The following is an 18,731-nucleotide window of genomic DNA, read 5'->3' on the forward strand; positions in this document are numbered from 1 at the left end:
TGATGATGGCTGTTATTTACTGGGAGCTCACTTGTGCCAGGCAGGATTCTAAGCACTTTGCGCCTATTATTTTCCCCATTTTACAGATGAGAAAATAAGGCACCTACCAACCTGTGAAGAACTTCTGGTCTAGAAGTGAGGTGATTAGTGTTTTAAACGTGGCTGTGACAACCCACACCAAGGATGACTAACCTTGACTTTGCTTTGGGAGACAGAGTCACAAAAGGGGGCCTGTTGTTGGGACCCACCTGGGAAATTTAAATCAAGGTCCATCAGCAGAAACTCCCAGAAGGTGCCTGTGATTGGTTGGTAAGGTTGGGGATCTGGCCCAGCATTCCAGGGCCAGCTCCTGGCAAATGGCGCCTGGTTATGTGGAAGTTAGAGCTCCCCTGGGAGGGAGCTGAGCCAGGCTAGCCCTGTTAGGTTGGTCATCCGCGGCACCTCATCTTTCTAAAATTGGCGAGACCCTAGAGGGAGAGAATAGAGAAGACAGAGAGCCTATCAGTACTGGGAGCAGAGTTGAGCAGGGGAGGGGTGGGCCCATGCCAGGAACCCTTGCACTCTGCCATCTGGAAGGGCATAGAGAGGATAACATGGCCCCTGCCTGGGATCCCACTGTGGAGACTCAGGGTCAGGTAGGAAAAAAACTCCCCTGAGTGGGAACAAGATGCTTCCCAGTGTGAATGTGAATCAGAGACCTGGGTGGGTGGGGTGTTGAGCCTGATTCTGGGGGTGAAGAAGGAGCGGGGGTAGGCTCAGGCTGGGGAATCTGTCCACCCTGTTGGCCAAGCCGACCCGTGCTGCTTCTGCCTTTAGTCACACACAGTGGGTCACCCCCAGGTCATCACCAGCCTCGCTTCCTCACACTCAGAGGACCAAGGCACTGGCTGTACGACTACAAGAGGACAACCAGCATTTTGAGCCACCTACATGGCATCGGGTTCTGAGCAGGGCATCATACAGAGCCCACCAGTGTTCACTTATAGAAATAACCTTCTAGAGTGCCCAGCCCCAGAAAACAGTGCCAAAGCCCCATCTGACTTTTATCTGGTTTGCACCCTGGGCAAGGATTTTCAGAACGAATTGGTCACACTTCTCAAGAGTCTGTAATCATTTTACTAGCAGAAATGGACATAGCAGGGTCCAAATGATGGAGACAGCAAGTCCTCTTGGATCGGGTGTTCTAGGAAGAACCGTTTATGTGGCCTCATACAGGTATGCAGATAAATGCACACAAGCACCCACTGTTCCAGAGGAAGGGTATAATAGAACATTTTGGTAGATGAATCTTAAAGATTGTGGTGAAGAGGTGCACAAATTTTTGAAAAGTCCATGGAGCCTTCTGAAAGGGCAGACATAGACCCTAACCCCTTCCCTTTCTAAGTCATCCAACATCATAAAACATCTCAGATAGGTCAGGGTGGTCTCACTGAGGTCAGGTGACATAAAGACTTCAGACTAGAGGGACCCAAGGGGAAATCATCTTGGTGGAAAAGGAGAGGGCGAAGGAGGGAGATGAGAGGTTTGTAGGGGTCGCCTGGGTCCACAGCATGGCCTTGAGTCCATTCGGGAAGGGCTATTTTGGGCACAGTGAAGGTTGTGGGGGAGGTGTGGGTGGGGAATGGTCGTGTGTGTCTGTGTGTATATCTGTGTATGTGTGTAAACAGAGACCTGAGTTACCAAAGACTTTCTCATTGAGAGCCCAGAGGATTTTAACATGGAACAACCAATACCTAGTAGTAGTTATCCTTTAGCCTCACGGGGGTGAAACTGAATTTTGGCTTTAGCCAAGAGAAATCAAGTCTGGCTCCTTGAACTAAGATAATCTCTGAATTCTTGGACTTATTATGGAAAGAGGACCCCTGCAGAGGGAAGAAAGTCATTCAAGTGATAGATGAGTTGGAGACTGATTTGAATAATAATTTTACCCTAAGCTGGTGAAGCAAGATACCCTGGCATCTTGGAGTCTAGCCTTGAGGGAGCAGTAAGTCAGAAACATGTTATTGTCCCCATACCCCCTTGTCTGTACTCCTACAGGTAGAGTCTGAGAAACATGGGTCACACTGGCTATTTCATCTTTTTAAAGTGCCTTGTCTACTCTTAGGGAATCATAAGCCATCCTGTCTTCATCTTTTAATATAGAACATAGCCACTAAATGTTTCTAATATCTTATTGCATTTTCGCTATTGCAGCCCTAAATCAAATCAGATCTGGGAGCTTGTCCCACAGGCCAAATGGAATTCAGCCAAGGATCAGATCCAGCCTTCAAACTGGTCCTCTTTTCTCTCTTCACTGTCATTTCTTTCTGTTCTTTTTGCATTTGAGACGAATGCATTTCCCCTCAACCCGATGATGTATTATAAGTGGGAAGAGAGTCTCCATTAACTCTCTATTTCACGTCCATTGCTAAATTTAACCTCTGATGTAAAGTCTCAGGTTCTTTGCCCTAAAAATAGCTAAAGGCTGAAATGGGAGTGGAAGTGAGGGTCAGTGTCAGCTGTGGTTTCAATCATCAGAAATCCACTGATGTTCAACGTCAACAAATTCCCCTTGTCCCACCTGTGCTTTGCCTTCACATTCGCTCTATAGGAGGCTGTGTCCAAAGACACCACTGCTCTTCCCAATCAGAATTAACCCACATTAATGAACACTAGCTAGCAAAACTCAGTGGGTCACTACTCACCCTTTCAAATATTTTGGAAAATTGGTCAATTTTCTCTTGGAAATTTGACCTTATGCAAATTTTTTGGAAAAGAAAACAAATATTAATTATAGGCTTCCTGCCAACAAACCCAATACAACGTGCCTTATCAACTTTTAGTAGAAATGCAAAACTACAATGGTTTATGCTGAATGTATTCTGTTGAAATGAAACCTTAAGTTCCAGCGATTAAAATAGCACGTCAAAGTCTTTTGTTTATTTTTCACAAAACTGAAATTTCCAGCATTCTTAAACCACACACACACACACACAAATTATTGAAAGAAACTGAGAAAGAAGTGGATTGCAGAAGAATTCCCTGCAATGGCATCCAGCAGGTCTTATACTTTAGACCTAATGGGCTCAAGGAGGTCTGGATTTTTTTAAACTAAGTTTGTTGCTATTTATTGATATTTTAGTTCTGTGTTTTCTATTTTGTGCAGCAATAAAATTAACTTATTCGTTCCCAGATGGTACTTTAAGGGCATAGTTCTCGATTGAGACTTTACCTTATGTGTTCATTTGACACATAAATGACTGGAGAACTCCACTATTAGTAGCCAATTAGTCATTTTTGGCTTAGTTTCCAAGAGCCATCTCAATTTTCTGACTGTTCTTAATGAAACTCATGATTAGGGAGTGGGAGGGCAGACTAAGGGAAAGAGGAAAGATGTTTTTCTTAGCTGAGGCATGGATATAATCCTTTGCAGAAGGCCCTGAAGTCCCCATTCATCCTCCCTGCCCCCTGCAGTGTCCTGACCTGGGCAATCGGATGCCTCTCTTCCCCCTCAGCCTCTGGCTACTGAGGCGCCCTTGCCGGGCAGATGGCGCTGTGATAGAAACACCTCAGAGAAGCTCCCCAAGTCTCTCATTGCCTCCCAGGAGACTGTGAGGTACCCTGGAGTTTGTTAAGCCCTTGTTTATCTGGACTCCACAGAGACACAGGATTTGAGCCAGTTAGTTAATCAGTCAGACTAAATAAAGACGAGAGGCAGACATGATAAAAGCCATTGTGCATCATTAAGGGCTTAACCAAATTACATGCCTGAGAGATGAATGTTTGCTTGATGATGGAACTCCCTAGGCTGGATCGCTCAGAATAAATCCCACCAACAAAATCACGGAGTATAAATGATGCACTACAGACGGTGCCCAATCTATGAAAAAGCCATGCTCCAAAAGTTTATGTCAGTGTTTAGAAACCGAAGACACAGTTTTTTCACAAGGTTATAAATGGTGATTTGGTTGCAAGGCCTTTTCTACAAGTCGGTTTAATCTCCAATGTGGCTGAATGACAACAGGAGCCTGAGTTCTGGGCCCAGGGGTGGGGAGCCACCTTCTCTGGGCAGAGGAAGAGATAGTGTGACTCCCCCTTCCCTGGGTCCAAGGCCAGCCCTAAGTGCCGTCCTCCACCGTAGAGCCCCCCTTCTCCAGGGCTTTGTCCTTCATCTTCCCTAAGCTCTTGCACTTTACCTGGGTCAGCCCCAACTTCTCTAGGGCACCCAGATCACCACCCTCCTTCGCCACCTCTTTACTCAAACCTGATCCCTCACTGAGACAAACAGGAAAGCAAACAGAAGTAATTAGTTCAAACTCACATTTGATTTTCTAATAGTTCTTTCCTTTCCCTAAGTGCTTAAGTCTTTGAAAAAGGATGCTTCCGTGTTTGGGATTTCACCTGGCTGTAGGAGTTTGGAGGATCCAACGGGGTACAAGATAGTCATAAAGCTATTATTCCCAAGGGTTGCCTCAGACTGTAATGATCCCTCTTTCTCAACTGCCTCTTAGCTTCCTGGGGGCAAAACAAGCCACTTCTGGTTTATCTGGCAATACAGCCATACACTACTGCCCCACCAGACTCCTCCCCCCAATCCATGGCCTGATTATTCTGCCTGCTGAGGCAGGATCCTTAATCTCACTACTAGTATTACTGTTCTTGCATGTCGATACTGACTTTTGTAATAGATACGTGTTGCTTTTGGCAGTCTGCTACCCTTTAACTTTCTTCAGGCAAAAGTACTCATTTGGAGTGTAGGGGAGGAAGGCAATTCCTCTACCCTCTAGGTCCTTCTGGCTGGTCGAAGAATTCAATTGACGTGAGACAGAATAACAGGAGAAAATCAAACAAAGTTTAATAATATGTATACATGAGAGAAACCCAGGAAAGCTGAGTAACTGGCCAGAATGGCCAAAACCGCCAAACCGCCACCTTAAATACCACCTTTAGCTAAAGACAAAGGAGGATGCTGGGGGTAGTGGTTTGGGGCTTCAAAGGGGAGGGAGACAATTTACATGGAGATGGACAGTCAGATAGGCCATCTACAGACATGTGACCTGAGAGACACATTTGACATTACACTACAGTTATCTCATGGCATTAGCTCCTTCCTGGAACAGGCCTTCTATCTTAAATTCTTTCAGGCAGTTGGGGGGGAGGTCAAAGTTTCTTTTGGAGTCTTTTTGTCCTTAAAAATAATCAAGGCAAAGAGACACATTTTGGGGTGGTCAATTCTGATCCCCCACAGGAGGAATTACCCTTCTCCCACTGGATATATTCAAATGGGATTTTGAATCATGGTGGTCATCCTTTCTCTAGCCAACAGCTGGGCAAGCTACCCCTGTGAGGCTAATTGCTGTTATTTCTCCTTGAACTTACTGATGAAAGACTGAAAATGGTTGGGATGGTTCAGCCTTTCTAGTGGGGGTGTCCAGGACAAGATCATTTAGTAATTCTGTTACCACACAAAGGACACTATCTCCTCACTGCAAGACAAAAGCCAATCGTCAAGAGGCAAGATGGTGGCAGAGAAGGGGCATTTTATTACAGCTTACTAGCAAGAGGGAAGATGGCCGACTAATGGCCAAAAGAACCATCTTAAAGTGGGGCACAGAATCTTGAAGCAGTTATATAGGCCAGTGGGTTATGGGGAGGGGGTTAGGAATGTTGACCCTCTGGTGTTATAGACTGGGAGTCGGCACACCAGATCTTTCAGTTTTCATTGATGATGGCTATCAGCATAGACTCTGTTTGGGGGTCATCACATTCCTAAGGAACTCAAAAGAACAAAGTTATCGTCTTATCGCAGCTGGGAGGTATATGCACTAGCAGGGATCATAAAATCTATAGAACAGGTGGATCTCCTGGGGGGTGCAAATCCAGCTGGGTTAGTTGGGCAGAGGTCATTCAAAGTTACAACATGGTCTCTTATCTACATGATGGCTTCCCTTTTATCAACCTTGTGTTGAGCCAGTTTCAATTCCTGCTACTGAGACCTCCTGGAGATACCTGGGACTGTCTGTTTTGACTCTGCCCTTCTCCTCTTACCTTCTGTGCCTTAAATCCTTTCAAAAGAATTCCTGTTTGTTCAAGTTGGCCACAGTTAGTTTCTCTTGATTGACACAAAGCACTGTGACTGATAGAGCTCTCTACTCCTTCTCTTGCTCTGTCTGTACCATGAACTTGGGGACAAATCTCAAAAGGATGACATACTTCTTATCCCACTGAGGTACCTCACTCCTAACCCAGACCTTACCCTAATAAGGCCATGGCTAAACCTAGGAGGCTTTTGGGCCCTTGTGGTGTTTCTGTTGCTTGATTTTTAAAGGTTTGTGGGAAGATCAGTGGAGCCTGGTTTGCCTTCTCCCTGTGAATGGTGAGGAGAGTCTTCCATCTCGTCTTACCCATATTGGAAACCAGTCTCCCCTCATCCCACTCACTTCTAGCCAGCCATGCTTCTCAGAATTGCCAAGCAGATTTTATTACATTGGTCTCCAAAGCTTTGGTTATACTCGTTCACCCAGTTGAATCTGCAATTGGTTGAATTCCTAACAGTATAATAAAATGAATTGAAGAAGTTTAGGATAAGTAGGGTGCTGCTTTGCATCGTTTCCCCATGAAGCTGAAGGCAAAATGGTTTGGAGATGCCACAAATCCAAATCAGTACAAGTTTCATCAGCCTCTGGCTGTAAACATAATGGCTGGTAACCTGCCATTTATTCAGTATATTCATATTACAAACTACATTACCTGAACTTTTTTAAACTACTGTTAACTTCCTAGAATTCCTGGGTGAGCCTAAGGTGTTTTCTGACCAGCGTGTCTTGTTGCAGTTACAGGCTAGAAATGCTGGGACGCAAAATTCTTTTGGAAATGCCAAGATGCAAAACCAGCTCAAGCTCTGACAGATAGTGTAGGGTAGAGTCAAGAGTCAAACTCAGGTGGTCTGATTTTAGGACTGAACTGCCTCTCCAAGAAGGGAGGGACTGGTTGTTTTCATACTGAACTTTGTTGGCTTAACGTAGGAGGCTGCCAATCTGACCCAAATTCTCTATTCTTCAGCAAATTAATTATAAAGTATAAGAAACACTTCTAAATTTCCAAAATGGAGAGAAAATGTTTTGGGGTGCTTTGAGGGGACTCTGAGATAGGTGGTCTCCAATGATAACTCCCAATCGACTATGCATCCCAGTTTTCATGCCCTTATGTAGTTTCCTCCCCTTGAGTCTGGGCTGGCCCTCTGACTTGCTGTTAACTTGCAAAAGTGACGCCTGTGTGATTCTGAGGCTATTTCATAAGGAGCCTTGTCGCTTCTACCTGGGTCTCTTGAAATGCTCACTCTGAGGAAGCCAGATACAATGTAAGAAGTCTGGCCACCCTGAGACTGCCATGTTAGGAGGAAGCCCAAAGCCGGCACATAGACCATATGAAGAGAGAGACAGAGAGAGATACTCGGCCAGCCTCCAGCTCTTCCACTCATCCCAGCTGAGACACCAGACTGTCCAGTTGAGCTTCCAGATGACTCCAGGCCCAGGTGCCAGCTGACTGCAATCACACGAGAGACCTCCAAGTGAGACCTGGCCAGGTGAGCTCGGTCAGCCGTAGAACCAGGAGAGGTAACAATAATTATTGTTTCAAGCTACTTCGTTTTGGCATAGTTTGTTAGGCAGCAATAGATATCTGGAACAGACACTGAATAGAAGAGGGCCTAACAAATATTGAGATTTTACTCTGTGGCAGACCCTTTGCTGTTTTCTTTACATATACCATGGGGTGAAAATTACCAACATGGAACGTTGGTCGATTCGCTGCCACATCACCCTCCCATATCCACAAGGAAAAAGCCTGTGATTTCCAGTTTGATTTAAACTTCCTTCTCTGCCAGTGTTCACCTCCCAGAACAATCCACTGGTCTGTCTTCCTCAGAATGGTTTCTCTTTACTTGTGATGCAGAATGGCCAGAGAAACATAGAACCAGAGAGACTGGAGTTGAAGAGAAAGGACTTTTTGAAAGAGGTTAAGTCACCTTTATAATAAGGACTGGGAAAGAGATGGAATGGATAGGTGGGGGATGGGGTGGGAGCAACAGGAAGGGTGAGGAGGAGTGGAGAATGCTCTTTGGCATTGTGGTGAATGAGGAACTCCAGAGACTGGGGATACAGGTGAAGTAGTAGAAGAAGCAAGCAGCTATGAGAAATACTACAATGCTTATGATTGAATTCTTTTTAATGCTGAGAAACTTGAATAAAATTGGAATTGCTTTTCCATGACGTTGAGGCTACAGATTTCCATGTTTCCTTGTCTCTGGCCCTCCTCTGGAACTGGACGACATGGATTGTGGCTTCAGTTAGCGTTACAGGTGTATCATCTCATTTAATCCTTTCGATAGTCTCATGAGGCATGTATTATAGTCCTTGTTCCATAGATTCAGAAACTAAGGCTCATAGAGGTTAAGTAAGTTATTTAAGGTCAAATGTTTGTAAGCAGTAAAGCTGATGTTTAAACCCAGCCCTGTTGACTCTGAAGTCCCTGATTTTCCACCTCACATTCTAGAGTCAGCTTCTTGACACTGTAACTTCTCTTCATAATACTGTCTTTTCTTCTGCTCTTGAACCCGCTTCATCTCACATCACAGCGGTGTCACCAGGGATCCTAAGTAGGGTATAAAGTGGGGAGGAGGTGGCAGTGAATATTTGTTTATATGAATTTTACATGTGGGTTAGATATCATGAAAATCAGAGGCAGTCTATATTTTCACTATATTTTGTTAATGTACCATACCCTGAGTTTCTTAAGTTTCTAAAAGCAGGTTTTTAAAAATGGCACATGTGAATGTCACATAATGTAATTTCTTAAAAGTCGGTTGTGTGTCCTTCATCACATTTTTTTTATCATCTATTGTCTTTTAAAGCAACTAATCTGATGAAATCTACAAAGAAGATAATATCCTAAAGCTATCTTGGAATGATACCTTTTAACGAAGATGCTTCTGTTTATTATAAAGCCAGATAAAAAAATACTTGACAAGAAAAGGAGATTGGGTTCTGATTCTTTCTCTCTCTTTTTGATACCAGCAGTTAACCTTTCCTGATCAGCTCCCTATCTATTTCCCTCTAAAAAGAAACAAAGCTATTTAGCATTCTCCAGGCACATTTGTGTCATAATGCAGGTATGCTTTGGGGTAAGAAATGAGAAATGTTAGTCTGTGATGATGATTTAAAACATTCATCCTGAACTTCCATGACCAAAAAAACCCCACAAAAAACGACGACATTGCTTCCTAGTGATATTATGAATTTCCTACTTAAAACATAAAATTATGGTTTCTGAAAGTTACTCTTTGAACAGGAACACACATATAAAAGCAAATCCTGATTATACAGAAAAGTATGGCCTGGTGTGTTGTCACAGTCACCTTTTGGCCGTTTTCACTTCCAGCAGAGCGGAGGCCCCGGGGGAAGGAGGCAGGGAATTTCAAACCAGCCAGTTTGACTGCGTAACAGTCCTGATTTTCTAATTAAAGATCTGGCAGAAACGCTAAAATAAGAATTGGCAGCTATCTGTGAATTTTAACTATTCGTGTTTTCTCACGCCTGTCTCTAAAATTTTCTGACAGATGTCAGTAATTAAAAAAGAAACGAAGAGAAGTAGTGTTACCCAGCCCTCTGACCCTAAAAGATGTTAACCACACCCTGCTCAGAACAAGTCGACCGTGTTCTCTTTTGCACAGAGGAGGTAGGACAAGCTGGCCTTTGTTTGACCTGGGTTTGAACCCTGGATCTGTCATTTGTAGATGAGCGACTTGGGGCAGTTTCTTTAATGTCTCTGAGACTCTGTGTCCCTGCCTAAGAAATGGAGGTAATAATACCCACCATAGATGATGTTGAGGGAGTTCAAATGACACAATAGGTGACACTCTGTCTGGTACCGATGCAGACACGGTAGGAGGAGAAGAAGCCACAAGTTCCTTGCTCCACGACCTCAGAGGATAAGGGGAGTCATTCTATCTTGCAGTCTTACGGAAGGTATCTATGCTTATTCTTTTCTTAGATTTCCTAATAAATGATCATCTTCAAGTGCATAAAAGTGCACTGCACTTGGAGCCAGAGACCAGCCTTTAATTTCAGAGTCCACTTGGGACTCTGACTTTTCTAGACATCAGTCATCACAGGAAAGAAAATATAAACAGCAACTTTCAGCACCACACCACTCATAGGGTTGTTGTAATTATTAATAAGCAATCAATGACCTTTAAATGCTTTGGAGAATTGTTATTATTACCTACAGGGGAAAAACGCTTACCACATAGGAGATTTCTTATGAAACAGTTCCCTGAAGCCTGCGACATTGTTACAATCATATTGTCTGGTGACATTTGACACAGGGCTGTGACCTTTTGAGAGAATAGTTACATTAGAAATGGGAAATGATTTTAAAGCAAATATATAATTTGTTGTGGTGATACTGTTTGCTGTTGGGAACCAGTTTCTTTTGCTCATTGAAACTGTTAAGCTTCCTGAGGCTTGTTCTCTGCTTTGACCACAGGACAGCATGAAGGATACCTTTCATTCTACCTGCCTATGTTAAAGAAGATCTTCAATGTTTTCATTGAGTTGTGTTGCTGTTAGAGCATCCCTGCTGTGGTTAGGTCTTAGAGAGAGGCTGCACGGTGGGGAGGGTTAGAGCCAAGCAGATTTGAATTCCCAACAGCTCCATTGCCTATGAGCTGTGTGGCCTCAGGCAAGTCTCTGAGCCACTCTGAGCCTGTTTCTTCAACTGTAAAACAGAGATAATAATACAACATCTTGCAGGAGTTTTGCAAAAATTAAAGTTTTAGATACATAAAGATATAAAATGCAGTGCTTGGCATATAATGGGCTCTCATAAATGTTTAGGAGTACACAGAATAGTCACTCATAAATATTATTCACGAAATGAAAAAATCAAAAGATAAATTATGCTAACACTAACTCACCCACATTATGGATGATTATTTTGGATTCAGGATTAGATCTGAAACATCTTTTAACACAGATGCAGGGCAGATAAATTAACAGTCACGTGCCTTGAGAATCTTAAATGTTCCATTTCCTGACTTCTGGTATAAAATTTGTAATACAGTGTAAGTTTTTTCTATGCTCTCTTTTCTTTTCATTTTATTTACTTTTAATGAAGAAGTCAACCCACAGCATAATCTACTGTGTTGGTAATTAGAGCTGCAGGGGGATGGAGCAATAACAATGAAACATTAACTTTAGTTATCAGAGGGAAGCCAGAATCCAGGAACTGAGAGTGATGCTTCCAGAAGTAACTTAGGTTATTAACGTTGCTGGGGTTCTGTTAAATGGTTATTTAGTTTGGAACTAGTGGGCATTAACCAGAAAGGAAGTATGGCATAGCTAACTCACCCTTTTGCTAAATCAAAACTGGAGAAATTATCTGGGGCATTCAGCTATTCCCTGGAGAACATAGTTATTTCTTAATTACCTAACTAGAAAACTCATGTGCCTCTGGAGAATTCTTAGGAAACATTATAGAGAGTTTATGCAAACTGCAGCCTCTGGTGGCAAATCTCCCACGTGTAGTCAGTTCTCAGGTCTTGCTGCAATGTTTCTCCCTTCCTAGTGTCTCCCCCATCTTGTCCCTTTCTACTACCACTAATCTAGGTAACTTCCTACCTGGCCTCTTTGCCTCCAGTCTCTCCCCACTTTCGCCTCTTACACACTCTGCTGATGGCGTTGTCTTCATAAAGCACAGCTCTAAACAGACAGACACTTTTAGTGGCTCCCCATGTCCTACAAATGTAGGCCTTCCACAATTTGACCTCAATTTACATTGAAACCTCATCTCCTAGGTTTCTGTTATCACAGCCCCAATTCCTTAACCTCATGCATTCATTCAACAAACATTTTAAAAGTGTCACAAATCAAGAATGGGATGAATGAGCAAGACAGCCTCCGCTCTCAGGGAGGGCAGAGGCTGGAGACGGGTTAAACATGTAAAAAAAAAGTTACTGAATAATGTGCTGTTATATTTATTCACTAAAAATCCAATGAATATTTTACAAGTACCTATCATGAGCCAGGAATGCACAGGGCACAGGGCGGTGGGAGCATCTAAGGTTTCCTCCAGTCAGCGAAAGCTTCAAAGAGCAAGTGGCATTAACTGAATCTTGAGAGATGAGCACAGGGCATCCAGGTGGAGAACTTCAGACAAGGACAAAGTCCACATTCAGAAAAAACGGCCTGGGAGGGCAAAGCACACGTGGTCTTGCTGGAACGGTTCTTGTGGCTAGAGCACAGCTTTCACATCATTCAGGGCTTGAGTTTGAAGAAAATATCTTTTTCCTGGCCCCAATCCGGAATGCACACCCTCTCTGTTTAATTCTATTTATCTTCCAGGCTCAGCTTGGGGGCCTCTTCTTCCTAGAGGCCTTTCTTGTTAATCCAGTCCCCAGTTTTTACTCTAATAATGCCTTGTACTTTTTTTTTCTAGCACAAATAATTGTAAGTAAATAATTACTTAGGTAATTATTTAATGTTTGTCTCCCCCCCACCCCTTAAACTTTGAGTGCAGTGAAGGCAGACTTATGTCTGCCAGTTAACATTTATCCCCAGTGCCTAGCGCAGTCCCAGACATGTAGTAGATGACCCAAAATAGATATTTTTGAAGGAATAATGATATGCACTTATGGTCCTTTTATTTTTTGGAGCATGACCATATTACTCTTAAATATGGGGCAAAGCACTCCAGACTCCAGAATGTATTCTTTAGTCTAGTTCCATGGAGACTGTTCTTTGTCCTTGCCCTGTCCCCCCACATCAACACACACACGCACGCACACACACACACACACACACACACACACACACACACTCATAGACCACTATTCATTTTTACATTTGCGTCCAGAAGCTAATATTTATGTATTGAGGTGGTGATGACTTGGTCAGGAAATCCTATTCCAGCTGAATCTTGAATATTTATTACATAAATCCAGCAATGCAAGGACAGACTTCCTACTTGGAAACATTCAGAATTGCTTTGATTTTAGAAAAAAAATGTAACACCAAAATCTTCTAAAACATTAAATATGGAGAGTATCTATGAATGTCAAGTCTCTTGAAATCTTATAGCTCACCTAGACTCATGCCTTCAAATAGCGTCTATGTGTTCGTCTTAGGTTGGGGGGTCCCGGAAGCAGACGCTGAGACAAGGATTCGTGCTAATGACTTCCTAAGGAGGTGCTCCCAGGCCGGACTGGTAAGGGAGAGGGAAACACAGAGCAGGGAAGGGAGAAAGCCAGGCGAAGTACAATCTCAGGCCATCTTGTAGAGGGTAGTTTTAACCCGATCTTGGGTGTAGGGAAACTGTGGGGCTTCGGTTATGCCTCAGAGTTTTCCTGAGACAAGGGAGCTGGGCTGTCCTGCTTCCCCTCTCCACCCGACCCTGCACGTGTCAGTCATTGGTCAAGGGTGGTCCTGGAGGAGGTGCGTTTCCAGGCGTTTTTAGTTCTCTGTCGGTGGGGGCAGAGCATTTCCAGTGGCCCCAGGACAGTTCTCTGGAGAAGAGATGCAGGTGCTGGAAATCAGAAGCATAAGTGCATAGAAGTGGTGAGTGAGGCTCTCAAAAGAAGGTATTTATGGGCCGGCCCTGTGGCCGAATGGTTAAAGTTCCACGCACTGCTTCGGTAGCCTGGATTGGTGGGTTTGGATCCCAGGCGTGGACCTGCTCCACTCATCAGTCATGTTGTGGAGGTGTCCCACATACAAAGTGGAGGAAGATTGGCACAGACGTTAGCTCAGGGCTAGTCTTCCTCAGCAAAAGAAAAAAAAAGTATTTACAGGAATCTGGGTGGAGTACCTGACAGTGTCCACTACAATGCTGATGGCTCTCAAATTTCTCCAGCTTGGACTTCTCCTCTGAATTTCAGACCCATTTATCCAACTGCCTACTTGACATCTCTGCTTAGACAGCTGTATCAGTTATCAATTGCCACAATAATGCTCTGTGACATCCCACAGACCTCAGTAGCACACAATAATAAACTATTATATTTGCTCACAGTCTGTAGGTCAGCTGGGCAGTTGGGCTGGTTGGAACTGGCCTTGGCGAGGCTCACTCATGCTTCTGTTTGTCGTTGGCTGTTGTGTCCAGGTGGCTTTGCTTATCTTAGCTGGGTTTTCTCGAGCGTCTGAGGCCTCAGCTGGGACCGCTAGGCTGCCTCCACTCTGCTCCACGTCTCATCCTCCAGCAAGCTGGCCCAGGCATGTTCACATGGCAAAGACAGAGAAGCAAGGGAGAGGGAGAAACAGGAGGTACACGGGGCCTTTTGAGGCTTATGCCCAGAATGGTACATTGTTACTATCTCCACATCCTATTGGCAAAAGACAGTCATGAGGCCAATTCCAAAGGTGGAGAAAAAGACTTCACCTCTGATGGAGGAGCTTTAAAGTGCACTTTTGTAGTCAACCTACCAAAATGTCTAACAAGCATCTGTATTAATGGTGGCAGTTGCACAGATTTCAATTACTAAAAAAGACTCATAGGACCCAGAATGACAATGCTTATAAATCCACCATTTACTGCAGGAAAAGGATACAGTGTAGCAACAGTGTTAAACTAGGGGCATGCATCGAAGCCAAAAGCTGCCTCACAGCTAGGGGTCCAGAGAGGCCAGGCGTAGGCTCCCTTTGTAGGGGCTGTGCTAAACACACTTTCTTGGATCAAGAACAGTGATGTGTGCATGGAATGCCTTACAACCAGGGGGCCCCAAATGGAGTCTTGTCTAGAGTTTCTCACACCCCTTAGGCCTCACACATAGGCATATTGCTCCTATGTAACCAGGCCCAATGGCAGAGCCTTCTGGGACTCACTGAGACTAGATGCAAATCATCAACCTCGTTACCATCAATAAACAATGCTGCCAAGCTGGTGCAAACTGCCCAGAAACGCCACGGACCCATGGTTACAAAGCAATCAGTGTGTATCACATCTTCAGTGGGGGTCAGTGCCGTGCAGGTGTGTTTCTCATTTCACCAAGAGTTCAGGCCGTTCCAGACCTGCTGGAATTGACTCTCATACTTAGCATCTCAGACTCAACATGTCCCAAATTGAGTTCTTGACATTACCTCCTAGATTCTTCCTCATCTTGTTAATGACAATTCCATTCCAATTGCTCAGACCAGAAACCATGGCGTCCTCTGTGACTCCTCTCTTCATCGCACAACTCACCTCCAACCCATCAACAAAAGCTGTGAACGCCACCTTCAAAATGTATTCATAATTCACTTCTTCTCACATCCTCACTCATACTGCACTGATCCAAGACACCCCACCTCTCACGTCTCCCCGGGTTATTTCAGCATCTTCCTGACTGCCTTCCCTGCTTCTGCTCTTCCCCTTTGCAGTCTCATCTCAACACAGCAGTCAAAATGTTCCCATTAAAATTAAAGTTATGTCCTGGCACTTCTCTGCTCAAACATCTCGCCTCACTCAGAAGAAAAACAAAAGGCCTTACTCTGACCTACAGGCTCCATAAGATCTGGCCCCTCCTACTTCTCTGATTCCTCAAACATTCCTGCATCAGGACCTTTGCTGTGCCCTCTGCCTGGAATGCTCCTCTTTAGCCAGATCTTCTCATCCTTAGCTCCCTACTCCCTTCAAGATTTTTTCCATGAGGGCTTTCTAGATACTCATCTAAAATTTCAACCTCCTCCCAACATTTCATAGTCCTCTTCCAGTCTTTATTTTTTTGCTTAGCCCTTATCATCATCTATCATAATATGCATTTACTTGTTTATCCTTTTTATTGAAAGTCTTCCTTTTAGAATGTAAATTCCATGAGGGTAGAGAATTTTGTTTTGTTTACTGTTGAATTTCCAGCCCCTGGAGCAGCCTTAATATATAGAAGTTGCTCAGTAAATATCTTTTGAATGAATAAAAAATGAAACATACTAGAGTAGTAACATCACTTATCTACTAGATTGTAAATTCTTTTAGGACAGGAGCTGTCTTATTTATTGTGATATCCCACATTGTACCTAATATAGTTCTCTTTTTTGCAGATTTTTAATAAATATTTATTCAAGGAGGTAAATTCTACTAAATTAAAATATGCTTACATTTAAATAAGAAGGTGTTAATATTTGGAACTATGCATAATCTAAATGAATGCAGATATGTAATATTTTTACAAAAAATTACATTTGATTATGTCTATGCCATCACTGACTGTATGACACACCATTATTTTATGTTCTATGAAGAGGGAAAAAAATGCTGTCAAGCTATGACAAAATGCTTTTTTACCACTTGAATTTTTATTTTGCACTCATTGAAAGAGCTTTCCTGCTATTCCAGACTCATTTAGCAAAGATATTATCCTATATCATGTTTGTACAATATGCAAAGGAAAATAGAATTGAGATGAATTGGTTAAGCAATCCTAAAACTTTTTCATATTCAGAAGTTAACTTTTTGGAGTCATTTTTTGATGTTGTCATTAAGATCCATTTTTTTTTCTCAAGAATATTCTTTTTTTTTTTCTTTGAGGAAGATTAGTCCTGAGCTAACTGCTGCCAATCATCCTCTTTTTGCTGAGGAAGACTGGCCCTGAGTTAACATCCGTGCCCGTCTTCTTCTACTTTCTATGTGGGATGCCTACCACAGCATGGCTTGCCAAGTGGTGCCATGTCTGTACCTGGGATCTGAACTGGTGAACCCTGGGCTGCTGAAGCGGAACGTGTGAACTTAACCGCTGCACCACTGGGCCGGCCCCAAGAATATTCTTAAAAGAGTGCTCCACTGTTGCCTCTGGGATGTTTTTCCCCAGGCATCTGACACCTAGTTAGCACTTTTTGATGTACAAGTCTAGGCAATGACAGCCACATCATGATGGCCACCTGGCCTCAGTGGCTGTAAGAGGCACCTCAATTTCAGCAATAATAAAATGTGAGAAAAATGTGCATCTATGAATCAATGAAATAAGAAATACAAGGATGCATTCATTTCCAAAGGCCTTAACAATCATTTTCTTTTAAAGACCAATTCTAACTTTTTTCTCTCTACTACTGGGGAATAGGTAAATTTTATTAACCTATTCATCTACAGCACGTGGAGTCAAGAAATGCTTTCATTCACATTCATCCTCGTGATGTGCACAATGATAATCATAGGTCCTGAAAGCGAATTGCAGGGGTAATCGTAAAATTGTTAAACATTGGTAATGATTAAATACAACCAATAGAAAAAAAGAACTCTCTAAAATTTGATTATTTTATTCCAAGAGGAACACGTAAAAATTATTTAGATTGCAATATTCTTTTCATTATCTCTTTAGTATCCAGTTATTAAAGTGGCTAATCATTAAATATATTTTAAACCATTTAAAAATTTGTTTTATTATTTTATTGAGGTAAAATTCACATAACATAAAATTTACCATTTAAAAGTGTACAATTCAATGGCATTAAGTACATTCACAGTGTTGTGCACCCATCACCTCTATCTAGTTCTGAAACATTCTCATCACCCTAAGAAGAAATCTTGTACCCATTAAGTAGTCTCCCTCACTTTCTCTCCTGTCCCCAGCCCCTAGCAACCATTAATCTGCTTTCTGTCTCTATGGATTTTTCTAATTCTGGCTATTTCACGTGAATGGAATCATACAATATATGACCTTTTGTGTCTGGCTTCTTTTACTTAGCGTAATGTTTTTGAGGTTCATCTATGCTGTAGCTTGTGTCAGTACTTCATTCCTTTTTTTTGGCTGAGTAATATTCCATTATGTGGATATACCACAATTTGTTTATCCATTTATCATTGATAGACGTTTGGGTTATTTCTACCATCTGGCTATTGTGAATAATGCTGCATAAGCATTGTTTTTCAGTTCTTTTGGGTATGTACCTAGGAGTGTAATTGCTGGATTATATAGTAATACTATGTTTAACTTTCCGAGAAACCGCTAAATCGATTTCCATAGAGACAGCATCATTTTACATTCCTATCAGCAATGCACGAGGCTTCCAATTTCTCTATCTCCTCATCAATATCATTAAATATATTTTTGAAAACAGCTTTTCTGGAGCCGTAGAAAAGAATTTATGGAAGTTTCAATTTATAGGACTTTTTGGAGGGCATTTTGACACACTGCTTGGATTTCTAAAGTTGTTAGCAGTGCAGAGTTATCTGGTAGTTCCCTGTGCTCGGAGCGCCTGGCTGTTCTGGGAGCCACATGTGCTTGACCTCACAGCTAGTTTTAAGCCCCGCCCCCTTCCTCCCTCCATGGTGTAGAACATTCTCATTTTCTCATAGGCCTTTTTCTCCCCATTTTTTTCCTGCAGCACACAAAGCCTCCCACCGCACCCCCACCCAGTAATTCCTCCGCAACCCCTCCCCCCACCCGCCACTGCTCCCAGTCACATGCCAGCCAGGAGGGAAAGCCACTAAGGGAGTTAACAACTGCCCCAGACCTGCCCTCCTCCAGTCTGATACTCTCTAAAGAGACTTCCCCAGGGTTACCTGAGCGTGACAAACATGGATTCTCCCTGCTGGACTCCTGCTACTCCAGGTTCTAGACCAACCCCTTCCTGGTGTGAAAACCTAGCAGTTTTTCAATTGAGCAGATTGCATATGTCTTTCAGAAATCTTGTGATCCTGCTATGGTGAAAAGGACATTGCATTAGGTGGCAGAAAATCTGGGTTCCAGGCCATGTCCCATCCCCCAAGGTCTTCGTTCTTTCCAGCAT

At 43.0% G+C, this 18,731-nt stretch overlaps 1 long non-coding RNA gene across 1 annotated transcript in view; it reads left to right on the forward strand.

Annotated features, from left to right (window-relative positions):
• Positions 1-18,731, forward strand: part of LOC138919592 (uncharacterized) — a 170,375-nt gene that overhangs the window by 1,735 nt on the left and 149,909 nt on the right. The window lies entirely within an intron of this gene.

This window comes from Equus caballus, chromosome 20, assembly GCF_041296265.1.
Source record: "Equus caballus isolate H_3958 breed thoroughbred chromosome 20, TB-T2T, whole genome shotgun sequence".
Lineage (NCBI taxonomy): Eukaryota > Metazoa > Chordata > Mammalia > Perissodactyla > Equidae > Equus > Equus caballus.